Source organism: Centruroides vittatus, unplaced genomic scaffold, assembly GCF_030686945.1.
Source record: "Centruroides vittatus isolate TY-2023 unplaced genomic scaffold, ASM3068694v2 scaffold_861, whole genome shotgun sequence".
NCBI classification, from domain to species: Eukaryota; Metazoa; Arthropoda; class Arachnida; order Scorpiones; family Buthidae; genus Centruroides; species Centruroides vittatus.
The window spans coordinates 9,867,106-9,882,656 of record NW_027122718.1 but is presented as its reverse complement, the minus strand read 5'-3'; the positions used below and the strand labels follow the sequence as shown (position 1 = coordinate 9,882,656).

At 25.4% G+C, this 15,551-nt stretch overlaps 1 protein-coding gene across 1 annotated transcript in view; it reads right to left on the bottom strand.

The window, feature by feature from the left end:
* The window catches only part of LOC136990067 (pyrokinin-1 receptor-like), a 61,619-nt gene that overhangs the window by 21,763 nt on the left and 24,305 nt on the right, over positions 1 to 15,551 (bottom strand). The gene's annotated exons all lie outside the window — the stretch shown is intronic.

The window sequence follows — 15,551 nt, the reverse complement described above, 5'->3', positions numbered from 1 at the left end:
ATGGATCGAGAGTGAAATTAATCAAAACTGTCGGAATTTGTTATGATTAGCTGTGGAATTTCTCTTTGAATACAAATCAAATATTTGCCACCGTTAACAAGTTCGACGAATTTCTCATTTTGCTATGATTAATTAGGTTAATTGAGATTTTTTCCCCGCCTTACACGTAATAACTTATCTAGAATAACTCGATTAAAACTAACTACGCGTAGGATATTTTTACGTCCTACCAAGGAATCGTCATCAATGACGTTTCCTACGGTTAATTATGATTTTTTTTCTATCTTTTGGTACCATTTAAAACAGGTTAATTATAATTATCATTGGGCGTGTTTATATGCCACTACACGAATAATTATTTTAATAAAAATTTTTTTTGGGGGGGCTGTTTTACTGAAAGTGTCTCCATCTGTGAAGAAAAAAGCTAAATATCGATTTAGGTAACTCGGAAATCGTTTTATTGATTTAATGGTTTGTTTTCGAGATAATTAAAGAATCTGTTTTAAATTGTAATTTATTTAAATGGATCGAGAGTGAAATTAATCAAAACTGTCGGAATTTGTTATGATTAGCTGTGGAATTTCTCTTTGAATACAAATCAAATATTTGCCACCGTTAACAAGTTCGACGAATTTCTCATTTTGCTATGATTAATTAGGTTAATTGAGATTTTTTCCCCGCCTTACACGTAATAACTTATCTGTTAATAAACAAACAATTACCCAAAAGATAAATCTTAATATGTAAACAATGCCTATATGTGGTTTATATTTTCTATATCATTTATATATTAACACACAAAAAATTTATAACACATTGTTTATTATCTGCCTATCTATTTAAAACCACTATTTATATAGCGGATTTATAGTATAAATTTATAATATATTACTAATAGTCCCACATTTTAGTATTATTGTACATATATAATTCAGAATACACAAGTATACATGAGGGAAAGCGGGTGAAATTTAGGGTAATTTAGGGGCCCGAAGTGGTTCCTATAAATTAATATTACTTCCTACTAATAGACTATATAATCTTCGAGACTGACCTTTATTAATAGACACATTCCGTGTATTTACTTCCGGTCCCATACAAGCTCTCAACAGTCCTATATATATATATATATAACTTACAGGATTGTCGATATATATACTATATAAATATGCAGGACTATCGATAATAGTGCAAACCCCTTTATATGTATTCAAAAAACAATGGCATATAGGCTATATAATGTTTGCACGTAGTCTATAAGTATACACATACGTACTATAGTATACATTCCATTCCATACATAGTTACATATAAATTGTAATATAAGCTGAATGCAACATATAAAGAAATCAAGATCAAGATTTAAAAAAGAGAATATTCACTTGAAAGCTGTAGGAACAGAATCCACGATCATTAGTTCCATTCCTATCTTAATTTCCATTATAATTGTCACACTGTAATTTCCATCCTAATTTCCACTGATGTTTAGAACATTTGGCATGTCACTAAAGGCTATGGATTCACTTTCATCTAGAGCCACGTACGATTTTATTTAAATTTCTCATGACGTTGTGTAAGAATACATAAAATGTTATTTGTTAATAATTACTGCCTTGTTTCTATTATTTTCCTTGATTTTTCCTAATCAAATTCCTATTTTAACATTCAAATGGCATGAATTCATTTACGTTCGTTTGTGAATATTGAAAAGATCTAAAGTAATAGTCGAATAGGAGTTAAAATAAATTATTTTCACTAAGAAAAGATTGAATGTATTTAAAAATTTATTGAAGTCAATTTTGTATTGTCCTGAAAAATCCAGAAAGGCAATTCTCTAATAACTTTAAAATTACTTTTTTATTTGCTAAACGGATTAAAATTAATATAAAATTTATTTCCTGTCGATATTAATAATATTATACAAATGAATAATTTTTTTTATATATAAAATATAGAATTCAAAAATTACTTTTTAAATATGAAATTTAATGTAATTTCCACAAAAACCTTTTTGACATTCTTTGACGGTTCTTTTGACGTTCTTTTATATAGAAAAATCTCGATATAACGCATATTCTCGTTTAGAATCATCATCATTTCATGATTTATTTATATAAATTTCTCTAAATACTCCCGCATTTAACGTTCTTTTAGCGTAGAAATACGTTATAAAGAGGTTACCATTGTGGAAAGACGTTATTCGTCGTAATTTATTACAAAATATATAAAAAAATTTTTAATTTAGATCAGTGAATATGTCAGCAGCTCTTTAACAAAATAAATATTTATTTGTTTACTGTAAAAAATAAAAAAAAAACGATAACCTAAATTGAATTTTATTGCTGTTTTGATAAATAAATAAATATTTCCTATTGATTTCACTTATAATTTTAATATTATAACTTAATTTAATGTTATAATATATATATAAAGAATTAAAATAATTAAGAATTAATTTATTTTATTGATGTTTTGTACGCTTAAACAATGATAAAGACCAGAAAGAAATGATTGAAAGTAAACTTTATCGGCTCGACCTTTTGCAAGAGGATGCAAGGACATTTTACAGACATCTTTCAAAACTTTCGAGGTTCAAGAAAATGTCAAGGTTAATGGAAATGACATTAAATTTAAACAAATAAACTTATAGATTCTAAACATTAAAATCTATCAAAGTTTATAGGTTATATTATGGAGAAAATAATAAAACGAGTAGAATAATCTATGATACATTACATTCATTATCTACAATTCTAATGTAATTATGAGATTAATAATATATATATATATTATTAAAGTTAGTTTAATTTAGTTCTTCATTAATTAAACTAGAAAAATCTCATAATAAAATAGATTTAAATATATCATTTTCTAGTTATGCTTAGTTAACTTTTGTCCTTAATAAGTCTGTCGACACGAATGTAAATCGATTTTACTTTGTGTTAAAATTAAACTTATGATAATATTTTATATTATTTATCGATTCATTTAACTGAAAATCAAAGATGAGAGTTGTATAAAGCAAAGAGATATATTTAACACGAGGATGATCTTTAAGCAACACAATTCTTGTATCATGTTTCTTTACATGAAAATAAATTCTGAAAATACTAAAAGATATTTGATTTCCAAGTTTTATAACATGAAAACCCTCTAGAAAAATATTTTTATATTGTAATAAATTCAATATATATTTTTTTTTTATATTATTATTATGCTATTCGTGTCTTTCAAAAATACTTTCATTCGGATAACTTTCGTGAATTATTTTTTCCCTCATAAATCGAAAAATAAATTCCATTATTCAATGAATAACATAGAAAAACGGGTGCATTTCCTTATAGTTCTATTGTTTAGAATAGTCTATTACGTGTAGATAAACTATTCGTATATTTTTAGATGTTTTTATGGTTTATCCTTGCTCTTAAAATCAATAAATAATTTCATAACGTAATTATAAAGTAAGGAACAACGTCAGTTTACTCTTAAATTTCAACGAATTTCATAGAGAATTACAAGATTTTTCGTTTTCTATGTAATAAAAGAAGGAAATTAACTTAATTGTTTAAAACAAACTGAAAGATAAACATCACGAAATCACATATGGAGAAAATAAATAAATTTCTCTAAAACTTTCTTGTTTATGGACTAGAGAAGTGAGCCTATCAGATACAAAATAATATACTAAACAATACGGTGCTACTTATTAGTTTATCAATTAATTTCATAACATAATTGAAGTTACAAATCGAAAACAAGGGAAATTCCCTATTTCGTGACTCTCCCATATAATTTTATTACGTAGAAAAGTAAAAACTAGATCTGTCAGAACACGCATAAGTCTTAAATTCTGGAATAATTAACATAAAATTATATTAAATTTAGCTTTTTCATAAGTATTCAATACATAACATACGAGAAATATTTTAAAGGTAAACATGAGAACCTATTTTTCTTTATTTTTTCATCAAATTTTCTAGGTATTTTTCAGTATTATTTACCGTATCTTCTTTATGGTATCGCAGTTTAAATTAAGTTATACATAAATATTTGTCTTATATTTTAAAGTCTGAACACGAAAATATGACAAAATGTTTACACCCTGACGACATTTTTAATACAGAGAAACATATTATGAAAATTCAATTTATAAGATTTCAGAATCCTTTCAAAGAGCACAATGTTTTGTATCGGTTCATCGAGATGCAAGGCACGGAGCTGTTCGAAATCATTTATTCCAAAAAGGTCATTGCTGATAGAACATACTGCAATTACTTCGAAGCCTTTTTAATAGCAATCTATAAAAGACTAGGCGAAAGAAAAACAAACGTTTAACCTCTTCGTTGTGGGAATTGTGAATACTTTCAGGATAATAAAGATGCTTTAGATCGTTACAACACCCGAACACCCACTCATGAGAATAATATATCTTTGTGTGTTTTTATTACATGCTAGTGAACACGAATTACATCACAGATAGTGATTTTCAACGGTGGTTTCACGATTCCCTGAAGGTCGCAAAGCGTGATCTTTGATAATGTCACGAATTTCAATACGCTAAAAATGCGGTTGCCTGCTAAAAGGATTAGAGAACATTTATTTAAACCATCGTTTAACCTAGCTGTACTTCCAATTTTAAAAGAACGAACAGATAAATCCACTATTTTTAATTACATTTCTTCATTTGATGATAAGAAATATCGACATTTTGAAGAAAACATAGAACTTTTTACACTTCTATGCATTTATTTTTAAAATTTCGTATATTAAAATGGCATTTATTCTTAAGTCACATGAAAATCTCCTAAACAAATTCGGGGAATATCATTCATTCCATTCCAGTTGAACATAAGATTTTTAAAGCATCTATTAAATAAATAAGATACCGGAGAATTTTTATTATAAAAAAGTAAAAGGAAAATATTTTTAAACGTCTTTAGTGATGCGAGAAACCCTTATTTGTTGTATAAAATTGGATTTGAGTTCAAATACATTAACTACAGCGCATTAACTCCCTTACAAAATACTTTAAGGGGTATTTTGAAGATGATTATATATACATATATCTACTACTTGAAAAAAAAATACTAAGAATTTCAAGTAAATAAACTAAGTATGAAGATAAATTGTAACTATTTTGCTTATAATTCGTAAGATTTTATTATTGTTTCAAGCATCTTTTGTAAATTGTGAATATCTAAGTATTTTTGTTAAACGAGGATAAACTTATAAAAACTGCAAGCTTATATATTTTAATACTTTCTATTTTCACATTATTTTACATTAAATTCAGTTAATTATTAAAATATATTGTAATTAAATAATTTCGCATTAATATATTTTTAATTTTTAAGTAAAATCTTTGATTAAAAAATTAAACGCAAAAGATTTAGATCAATATTAATAAATTTCCTACGATTACAGGCGGTTCTACGTTATAAGCGTGAGATATATTTCGAAATATTTTTTATTGCGGCGATTGGTTGGAGAAATGATAGCTCTCAAGCTGATTGGTGGAAAGGAAAAATGTTAGAAAAGTATTGGCTAATTTAAATTTCTCAGATTTATAAACGTAGATGGTAGGTCTATAAGTTTCTTTTTGTTAAATTTTTACTTTTAAACCATTCTTTTTATTACTTTACTCACTTATTACAAATAGGCCTATACGTTAAATATCGATATTATTCAGCTTTTTTTTTTATTTATTTAAAAAATATCATTTTTCATCGAAGTTGTTAAGAAATACATATAGGTTAGTATCATAATAGGTAAATATGACACACCAATGATCATTACGGTAAGCAGGAATTTCATAAACAAGGAAAAATAATGAAATTTGAATAAATGTTATCGATCATCTACATATCCAATAGCAACTTTCTGGCATTTTAGTCTTTTATTTACTATATTGTCCATCAGAAAATATTGAAAAATGTTCCAATTCCAGTTTAAAAAAATATATATTTTAAAAGAAAAAAAAATTTTTTTAATTTCTTTGACTCAATTTTTGATTTTATAAATTATCTTACAACTTTCTTTTTCTTCATAGAAATTCTTAGAAAAATTTCTTATTTTTATTATAATAAAAAAAAAAATAAGATTTTTTAATGAAATTTATACAACTCTTTTTGGAAAAGAACTTATATATTTTTCTTTACTTGAAAGATAAAATCTGATAGAATTTTCAAAAATAAAAATTATTTCTCTCTCTCTCTCTCTCAATATAAAATTGCCAAATTATAAAATGTTTTTAATTCTTTACTTATAAAATTTTTATAAAACCGAAGTTCTTCTATTGATAATTTCTATGTTTAAATTATTTCCTGTTATAAAAATGCATAAAATATCGATCTTTTGACCTACATTTCTGTTGTTTTTCACGGCTGCAAATTTTTATTTTCAACCTAATATAAATGAAAATTATGAAATTCCACAAACTTCTATCCCAATAAAAATAAACAAACTTTATTTTAATTTCATTTATATATTTATTACTAAAAATTCGTATCGAAAGTTAAATAAACGATTAAAAAAAATTTATATATATACTTTCAAAAGAATTAATTATTATTAAGAAATACACTTATATATATTAAAATGGTATATAAACACAATAATATATTATATTTTCAAGTAAAATGTATTATAAATATTCATTTTCTATATCCTCTGCTCACTTTTATACGTAAAACATGCTTCATTTTTCCTTATCTTAAAACATAAAAACGACTCGTTTTTTTGCAATTTTATACATAAATATACGAAAATATACATTAAAAAATGTTCTTTCACCACGTAAAATACAGTAAAATAAAAATAAACTTTGGTATTATTCAATGTTCTTGACGAATGAATGACCTTATGTAAATGTTACGAAGAGTCTGTTTAAATATTTGTTACAAACATTTAGAGCATTCGAATTCGGAAGAAAAACAATATTAAATAAATTTAGTACATTAAAAAATAAATTTAGAAGACATTTATCTGTCCAGCTGTGTAAAAAAACGATGTAAAAACCATAGAAAAATCGTAACGTTCCTATCATAACATGATTAAAATTATTGGAAGAATATTCTTTTTATCAATAAAAGTAATGAAGATGAGTTAAATAAACTGTAAAAAATATTTAAGGAAATATTATTATTAAAATCTTTTTGTAAAACTAAGTTTTATATATAATAAATCACAGACTCTTAGTAATTTTAACGAACGTGGCAAACATGAATTCATTATAGCTTATATTATATAATGAATTCCTGCTTGATTATATAATAAATCAAAGATTATAAATATATACATCACAACAGCTATAATACACAGAATATTCCACTAACATTATTTTGTTCTGTACTACTTTACGTATATAAAAAACAGACCATCGTTACTAATTTTTAATATATATTATAAAATTATAAAAACGAATTTTCAAACAATTTCATTTTCTATTCTATCAAAAGACATTGCATGCATTTTCTATACACTTCTGTTTAAATTCAAAACGTGGCATGAAAATGTACATAACGTAAGTTTGATAAGAAAATTGTATTTTGCTTCCATTCGCCTTTCATAAAGTACTATTTTTATAAAGTATAAAGAGCCAGACACTATCTAAAACACTAAAAAATCAGTCGAACTTCAATCGATTTTTTTCCGTTTAACAAATTGGAAAAAAAAATACTTAAAACATTCTTCAAGATATTAAAATTTCGGGTGAATTCGGGTGATTTGAAGGACATAAAATTAGGATTTTTTTTCTGGACGAATAAACTGAAATGTTAAGTGGTTATAAAACTTTTTTTTTTTTTGTATATATATAAATCAGAATATATTATAAAAAAATTGTGGATATATTACTTAAAAAGAAGTATAAATTAAAGATGTACTAAAAAAAGAAGTTTTGCAAGAAGCAAATTAAAAAAAGTTCAGCTACCTTTTATCTACCCACTATTGTTTAGTTCGGCTTTGCTAACAAGTAATGTCAGTAGTTGTCACGCAATGTGCACACACGACTATAAACATTCACTCTAGCATTTTTTTTTTAAACGTTAAAAGAATCCTAAAATAGGTAAGATATTATCAAATTAAACAAATTATATAAGACATCAATAAATTATAATATCAATACATCAATATGCAGGCATGTAGCCAACATCTTTACTATAGATACGTTGTTAGATAAAGCGTACTTTGAAGTATGTTTGCTTCTAACTTGTTTAACGAGTTAAATATAAACAAAATATTAAAGAAATATTCTAAATTTTATTAGACTATATTCAGTGGCGCGTTATCATATAGGTAAAAAGGGCAATTGCTTGTGGTCCCCACTAACAGGGGGACCAAACCAATCTTTTATATAAGAAAATATTTCCCCCGAATGAAAATGTCTGGGGCCGTATTCTGGTCACTGTCTCTGGTCTCTTGTCTCTCACAAGCTGGTCACTGATTAGCTAATCCAAATGATTAGCCAATCAGCGACTGGCTTGCGAGAGACAAGAGACGGTGACCAGAATACAGTCCCTGGTGTCAACAATATACTGTACATGGGGTTCCTTAATTTAAATTCTCCTGGGCCCCATAAAGCTATAACACGACACTGACACACACCCACACACATATATAATACAATGTGCGTGTGTGTACTATATACACTTATACTACAGCCACCATCAGTACTACTTGAGATAGAAGTGCGGTTTGTTAAAAACACAATTAATTATTGATACATTTAATGTGAACATTAAAAAAAAAATAAGCATGAAATTTTATATATTATTATTAACTATCCTGAAGGTAAAAATATGTATAAATATTTTAATTACAGTTAAATTTTCCTTAGAATAACAATAAAATAACGTCAAAAACATTCTATTCTCGTATGCAGTAACACTTTTGACGCAATAAAATTAAAATTCAATGTCATTAATTTATATTAAGCATGACACCAATGTGAAAATTCAAAGATTTTTTAAAGAAATTAATTATATTGACGTCATATTAAATTTTAAAAATAATTTTAAATTATGTTTTAAATTTTATACAATACAAAAAGTATTGTATTAAAGTAACAACAAAGGATCAATTGTGTATGATTTTTATTTTATTATTTACTAATCATCAGGTTCTATAGTTGAAGGTAGCGAAACTCGTTAACTTTTTTAAAAGTTAGTTTGTTTTTAATGACATTTTAATCATTAATTTCCCCCTTTTCTTATTTATTAAATTGTATATTCATTAAAATTATATTTAACAATAGGATTTCGTATACCAACGTTAACGAATTGTTCGAAAAAGCTGCAAAAAACAAAAAAAAAAAAACACACACACACACCATTGTCCATGATATTAATCAGGGAAATTTTTTGAATTTTATAGGGTATTTTCCTTAAAGAAAATATAGATCAAGGATTTAAATCCGTATAGCTTTAGTATATAATTCATGAGAAGAGATTTGCATATACGTAAGTATCGGAGGTCAAAATTAATTTTTAAAGTTATTTATTTTTTATTCAAATAATATTTATAAATTTCAGTGTCAAACAAGGAAAAGTAATTAATATCAAGTAAAAAAAAACTTATATTATAGCTTAAATTATTAAATTAACAAAAATTTATAACCGTTTTATTGTTTCGTTAATAATTATTTTCTAGTAAATAATTGGTATCGTTAAGTTTATAACATTAATCAATAAATGGACAATTGAATTATTTAACAAAATTTAATTTATAATACATTTTTATTCCCAATATAAATAATTATAAAATAAGGAAAATAAAACAAATAATAAATAAAATTAAATTATATCCAATTTAGTTAAAAATTTCATCGACAGATGGCAGTAATGAAAATAAATGGGATGAAAATAAATTTCAAACTTGAAAATTATTTTCTCTTTATATTTTTGATAAAGTTCATTTTTAGTTATTCCTGACAATGATAAACGATCTTGAATAATATTTTCCATTTTTGTTCTTTTATAAGATAATTAACTTGTCATTTAGAATTCAACAAATTCTAAATGACATTTAAAATATTTTGAGAGAATTTCTCCATTAAAAAAAAAAAAATTAAATTGAAAATGACATTTCTTTACGTATTGATTTTCTTTTTAAAAACTTATATATATTAAAAAATAAAATTTAAATAATTCGTTCTTAAAATTGTGCTGCCATCTATGATTGATAAAACTAACAACTTTCATTATTATTATTATATATATATATATATATATATATATTTTTTTTTTAGTTTAAAAAATAAAATAATCTATTTTTAAAAATTTTATTTACATAGATTAGTATAGAACTGGATTAATTAACTAAACTAAATTAATTAGTTTATTATTCAAGCCTTGACTAGAAAGTAATGATTCATTAAGATTCTCAAATATCACTCATTAAAGAAAATCAGGGGAGAAAGAAATATTTCAAAATTAATTTTATTTATTTTTTTAAAAATTGTTTATTTATGACTAAGTTTTTCATTTTTTTTATAAAAAATGAAAAACTTAAATATATTTTCCTTAAACTATATTTGAAGGTCTTAAATGTCATTACTATTATTATTTTATTCTATTTTTTCCCCCTATTGTAATAAGTTAACTTTAATCGTTTAACAATAAGTAAATGATCAAAGAACTATATAAAAGTTTTACAACTACTTAAACAATTTGCATAAATTAGAGTAAGGTACATTTTTTTTATACCTTTATTCAAGTTTGTTAATGAAAATACATTAATAATAATAATAATGAATTTTATCAAAGGGAAATATTTTTCTTATCATTTCCTGTATATAGCTATTTATTATGTTGCATGTACTTTGTCATAAACTCTAAAACAATAAATAATAGAAAAAGTTAATTAATATTTTGCTCAGATATAAGAATATTTATATTTAGTTTTCCTTTTCTTAATAATAACATAAAAATTTTCTATTATTTAATATTTTTGCTCAAACAGAAAATAATAATAATAATAATAAAATTAAAATTCAGTAAATTTTTATTAAATTTTTCTTTATAAAGCAAAAGAGTTATCTGTTTTATCACGTTCTACGAAATAGGAATTAAAGAACCTTAAAGAAAGATAATTAAAAAAAAAAAAAATGTATAAGGACACGAAAGGATATCCTTATACGTGTTTTTATTTAATGATTTGTAATGCTTAACATTAACTGTGGTATTCCTTGAAGGAAACTGTCTCCTTGAAGGAAGACGAAAATAATAAAATCATTACAGTATGAGGAATTTTTCTAATCTTTTTATGAATTGTAATAAAAATCGATAATCGATCATTACAGAATTCACTTTTAAGCATTCTTAAACTCTTTTTTTTTAATTTAAAAACAAATATTTATTTAAAAAATACTAATAGTTTAAAAGGTTACACAAGGAACAAAATGATAATTATATTCATGTTTTAAAAGTACGATAATTACATGATGATTTAATTTTCTTCTTCGTGTACTTGTACAGATAAAATATCAATGTAATTAACTATACATGATTAATTACATGTTTATTTTGAGAGATAAAATTTTAAAATGTTGGTTATTTTTTTTCCAACTTACTGATGTAATCAATGAGAAAATGTTTAACTTTCAGGCATTCATTAGTTAAATTTTCATTCTTACTATGAGAAAATTAATCTTTTTTTCTGTAACAGTTACAAATGTTCTCTTGTTTCCAAGTATTTGAGGAAGTAAAAGTACTTGAAAGATCTTAAAAGTAATAACAATTAAAGTGATTAATTGATTATCACACGAATTTCGAAGAGAATATATTTTCTTTAAAAGTTAAGTACTTAAAAAGATCAAGAATTCTTCAATTAAATTGTTTATTTATTCCACTTTTTAAATAATTTTAGTATTTTATAACAACTAAACGTATTTTATAATGGCAATTTGAAGTTAAATAAATGAAGAATTTATTTAAAACAGAAATGAATATGATTCTAAATATGGTATTTTAATAATAATTATTATTAGCATTTGATGAACACGTTTATTCTGTTAATTAACGCTAATTAATGATACCATTTAAATTTAATAAGTGTGTAATTTATCACTTGTTAACAAATTGCGAACATAATTTAAAATTAATAGAGAGTTACATCAATAGTAATTTATTCCATAAATTATTTTATATCAATAGATTTAAATGTTTTTCATTTAATATAACTATTGATGCACTCGCTTATGCAAAACTAGGCGTATAGTTAAGGTCTCAGATATGTAATTGCTTATATTTACGGTCCAGGTAATGCCACTAGAATACCTTAAAACAGCTATATGTCAGAAGTTCACCGTGTTCAGTTTTCAATGTACCTGTTTTTGGAGGTCTTCGAATTCCAGGCATGGCTGTTCGAAGTGGTGAAAGAACTTATGGCATAGCTGATGAAGTTTTGAGGCAGCATTATCGAGATGAGGAAATGCTCATTTCGTCGAGTTTTCCGTTAACTGGACCGTTCTGACCCAAGTATGACGAAATTTTAGGTGAAGACACAAACAGCGGAAAGGTTCTGGACGTCCGAGACAAATCAGGGAAAATGATCGTCTGATTGTGACACAAGCACAAACAATTATAACTGGGGAGTTTTTCTATAGAATCCTGTCTCGACCATTGTTATTAGTGTATGGGGGACTACAGATGAAGGCATCAATCTCGCTTTTACTGTTGAGTGGCACACTGTGTCCCATTGCTTCCCTGCTGGTCTCGAAAGCCATTTCGTATGAGATTCGATCACCCATAGTCGTGGTGCAAGAAACATTCCGACAGACCAATACGTTTAGTAAATTTTTCGCCCCAAAGTGTTGTTTTTTTACGCCAGGGCTATAAACAGTCATTTTTCAGCAAAGTAATGCCTCACACAGCTAGGGGTTTTCCAGAAATGTCTCAGTCACGTTGTCACACTTCCTTAGCTTGGCCAGTCTCCAGATTTGTACCCCATAGAGCATTTGTGGAACCAGATGGGATACCATCTTCGACTATTGATCCAGAAAGGCAGAGGGATAAATCTATCACGGGATATCGTATGATATCTGTGCCTCGATACTCGAAAATATTGCCGTATATATATATAGGCAAGAAAAGCCTTACAACAGGTAGCCTAAAAATCTTTTTAAAAATTCTTCGTTTAATACAAATTAATATGATATAAAAGTATGTATTTAATCCCAATTATCGACAACCCTGAACTTGTACTTGGCTAAGATTCCCGTTAGCCGTAACAGTTATGATGCTTCAAGAGGTTATTAAAAATCGAAAGATCTTTTCCATGAATGGAATTGAGAAGATATATTTTGTAATAGTGATTTCCAAAGGCAATCATATTTTTTGGTTAAAACTTCTGGAACTTCCACAAGAAAATTTTACAATTTATATTTATAATTCAACGTTAAAATCTGGGAGATCCAGTAAAAATAGAAAGCCGAGTTTTCTGCTATCAAAAATGTATTATTCTTTTGTATTCAAAGCTCGTTCTCCAGCGCAGCTAAGAACATTTCAAAAATAATAATCTACGTAAAAACAGATCAATTATGTAACAAAATAACAGAAGCTAATAATAAATTGAAATTCGATCGCTAGTTTAAATGAGAAGCATCTTACTTATTTTACTTTACAATCAAGTCCTTAATTCAATTGAGATTAAATAAGACACAAGATTACTTTAAAAAGTATATAAACACATCTTCAACACAAACTTATCCTTATTGTTGTGGTACTAACGGTAATCAATGTAATTAACTCGTTACTTTGTTTCTTGTTCAACCATGGCTCACAGATTTTGGATACTCATTTTAACCGATGTAAAATAGTGTAAAACCACTTCTCTAAACTATTATTATTTAAAATTTGCCGATGTTTTTGACTAATTATTATAATACAATATTAGTAAAATTTAAGTTATCTTAAACGTTTTTATTATTAAAAATTCCTTTACTCTTATATTGTAAAAAACCTATGCTTAATTTAATAAAGTTTGATTGATAATAAATTTTAAAAATAGTTTTAATATCGTGATATTAATTAAAAAGTTTCCCTGAAAGGAGTTTAACTAGCACGACTCTCTTTATAGCAGGAAAGTATGATTTACAGGGGCAAGCCAGTACTATTTGAGGTGGAGAGCATATATTTTAAATTAAATAAAAAGTATCATTAAAAACTGCAGCACGGCACTATGACGATGTTACAATAAATATTTGCTCGTTTCGTTTAAAAAGTTTATAAGTTTTGATGTTTGTTTGTTTAGTTATGGCAACTTTTAATTTTTTTTTTTTCAAAACTTATTTAATTTTTCTAAATGAATTTTTAGTTATAAGAGTAAAACTAACTATACTCTGCGATTTTGTTATATCCTGCGTATATATATGAAGCAATATTTGTATCATACTAAATGAATATTTAATTTTAAAAATTTCATTTAACTAATTTTTATTTTCCCGGCTGTTATATAACAGAGGGAAAGTATGGCGATCAGTCAGAAACTGACCCCTCAATATTAAGGTGGTCTTGAACGTCGAAAAATGTATAAAAAGTAAGGTGTTTGTTATATGTACGGATGGTTGTGTTTTTGTGCGGGCACGATTTTTCATCCACTTTAAAGCTCAATAATTGCTATGACTTTTGTCGAAAATTTCTGAAATTTTTCAAGGAGGTTTGTGTATTAGGTGAAAACGTTTCTTGAAATTTTCAGGAAAATAGGACCATTGGTTTGTGAGATAATATGGGGGGACCATATCTCCCGAACCAATCTGAAGACAAACGTAATGGTTGACAGCGTTTTGATTATACATTTTAAATTTTCTAAGTCTTTTCCACATAAAGTAGTGAAAAAAATTGATTTTCATTTAGTTTTCACATTTACTTTTAGAAATCACATTATTTAATTTATATTCCAGATAAATATTTTTTTTAAAAATTCCTGATATTCTGTTGACTTAATATATCTTTTAATCAGAAGATCTTTGAAATAGCTCAATAAATAATAGGAAAAGAAGACAGCTAAGATTCAGGGTTATTAATAGAAAATAACTTTTGCAGACATATCACAAAAACGAAAAAAATAAATAAAAAAAGCATTTTTTTCTCTTTCTTTTCTTTATAACTTTATTGATTCGTTTAGAATTATCTCCATGTTTGTTTGCTAGATTTTGGATTAGTTGATAGAACATAAGCCTACATAAAGCTATGTAACACATCATATATCTATCTAGTTTTCAAGCGCTAGAAACATCACAAAGAATGAAACAAAATACACATAGTACAGTATATATAATTTTTAATACTAACTTGTAAGCAAATTTAATAAATAAGATTAGCAGCACTTCTAAAGAAAAAAAAATAACATAGCATGCAAAATTGAGAATAATAATAATGTGTGTTTACACTGTGTGTTTACAAAATGGCGGCGCCCATATCAAATAACTCACTGTTAGATTCTGGTGCAGTTTGTTGATTAAATTAATAAAATTTAAGGTTAAAATAATGTTTAATTTTATTATTATTTTTAATCTGAAATTTTAATATCTCTTAATAATAATTATTTTCGAA